Genomic DNA, 2,500 nt, shown 5'->3' on the forward strand with positions numbered 1-2,500 from the left:
GTGTCATTGGTAAGTATGGCGTACCAGGTGAAAATGAGAGTGGTGAGAGACTGGTAGACATGTGTGTTGAACAAGAGATGGTAATAGGTGCTAGCTTCTTTAAAAAGAAAGATAAGAATAAGTATACATGGGTAAGAGTGGCAAATGGAAGAGTAGTAGAAAGGGCATTAATGGATCATGTGTTGGTAACTAAAAGAATGTTTGGAAGATTGAAAGACGTGCACGTGTTTAGGGGTATGGCTAACGGTATGTCTGATAATTTTTTGGTGGAAGGAAAATTAGTTGTAGCAAAAGAGTGGGGGAATAGAGTAGGTGGATGTAAAAGGGAGGTAGTGAGGATTGAAGAGCTAATAAAACCGGGGGTAAAAAGTAAATATCAGGAAAGGTTGAAAATGGCATATGATGAGGTGAGAGTAAGAGAAACTGGTAATTTAGAGGAGGAATGGAAGTTAGTAAAAGAAAATTTTGTTGGGATTGCAAGTGATGTATGTGGCAAGAAGGTTGTTGGAGGCAGAATGAGGAAGGGCAGTGAATGGTGGAATGAAGGAGTGAAGGTGAAAGTGGAAGAGAAAAAGAGGGCTTTTGAAGAATGGCTGCAGAGTAATAGTATAGAGAAGTATAAAAAATATAGAGAGAAAAAGGTGGAAGTAAGCGCAAGGTACGTGAGGCAAGAGGGCAGCTGACCTGAGGTGGGGTCAGGGATTGGGTCAGTCATATGAAGAGAATAAGAAGAAGTTTTGGAAAGAAGTGAAGAGAGTAAGGAAGGCTGGCGCAAGAATTGAAGAGACAGTGAAAGATGGAAATGGAAGGTTGTTAAAAGGAGAGGAGGCAAGGAAAAGGTGGGCGGAATATTTTGAAAGTTTGCTGAATGTTGAGGATAATAGGGAGGCAAATATAACTGCTGTTCCAGGTGTTGAGGTGCCAGTGATGGGAGATGAGAATGAGAGAGAGATAACAATAGAGGAAGTGAGGAGAGCACTAGATGAAACGAGAGTAGGAAAAGCATCTGGTATGGACGGTGTGAAAGCTGAGATGTTGAAGGAAGGGGGTGTGACTGTACTTGAATGGTTGGTGAGATTGTTTAATATGTGTTTTGTGTTGTCAATGGTACCAGTAGATTGGGTTTGTGCATGTATTGTACCACTATATAAGGGTAAGGGAGATGTGCATGAGTGTTGTAATTCAAGAGGTATTAGTTTGTTGAGTGTAGTTGGAAAAGTGTATGGTAGAGTACTGATTAATAGGATTAAGGATAAAACAGAGAATGCAATCTTGGAAGTACAGGGTGGTTTTAGAAGAGGTAGGGGTTGTATGAATCAGATTTTTACAGTTAGGCAGATATGCGAGAAATATTTAGCAAAAGGTAAGGAGGTGTTTGTTGCGTTTATGGATCTGGAGAAAGCATATGATAGAGTTGATAGGGAAACAATGTGGGATGTGATGAGGTTATATGGAGTTGGTGGAAGGTTGTTGCAAGCAGTGAAAAGTTATACAAAGGTAGTAAAGCATGTGTTAGAATAGGAAATGAAGTGAGTGATTGGTTTCCGGTGAGATTGGGGCTGAGACAGGGATGTGTGATGTCGCCGTGGTTGTTTAACTTGTATGTTGATGGAGTGGTGAGAGAGGTGAATGCTCGAGTGCTTGGACGAGGATTAAAACTGGTAGGCGAGAATGACCATGAATGGGAGGTAAATCAGTTGTTGTTTGCGGATGATACTGTACTGGTAGCAGACACAGAAGAGAAGCTTGACCGACTAGTGACAGAATTTGGAAGGGTGTGTGAGAGAAGGAAGTTGAGAGTTAATGTGGGTAAGAGTAAGGTTATGAGATGTACGAGAAGGGAAGGTGGTGCAAGGTTGAATGTCATGTTGAATGGAGAGTTACTTGAGGAGGTGGATCAGTTTAAGTACTTGGGGTCTATTGTTGCAGCAAATGGTGGAGTGGAAGCAGATGTACGTCAGAGAGTGAATGAAGGGTGCAAAGTTTTGGGGGCACTTAAGGGAGTAGTGAAAAATAGAGGGTTGGGCATGAATGTAAAGAGAGTTCTATATGAGAAAGTGATTGTACCAACTGTGATGTATGGATCGGAGTCGTGGGGAATGAAAGTGATGGAGAGACAAAAATTGAATGTGTTTGAGATGAAGTGTCTGAGGAGTATGGCTGGTGTATCTCGAGTAGATAGGGTTAGGAACGAAGTGGTGAGGGAGAGAACGGGTGTAAGAAATGAGTTAGCGGCTAGAGTGGATATGAATGTGTTGAGGTAGTTTGGCCATGTTGAGAGAATGGAAAATGGTTGTCTGCTAAAGAAGGTGATGAATGAGTTGAGGGGAGAAGTACAAGAGGAAGGCCGAGGTTTGGGTGGATGGATGGTGTGAAGAAAGCTCTGGGTGATAGGAGGATAGATGTGAGAGAGGCAAGAGAGCGTGCTAGAAATAGGAATGAATGGCGAGCGATTGTAACGCAGTTCCAGTAGCCCTGCTGCTTCCTCCGGGGCCTTAGA

Source organism: Palaemon carinicauda, chromosome 34, assembly GCF_036898095.1.
Source record: "Palaemon carinicauda isolate YSFRI2023 chromosome 34, ASM3689809v2, whole genome shotgun sequence".
In the NCBI taxonomy this organism is placed as follows: domain Eukaryota; kingdom Metazoa; phylum Arthropoda; class Malacostraca; order Decapoda; family Palaemonidae; genus Palaemon; species Palaemon carinicauda.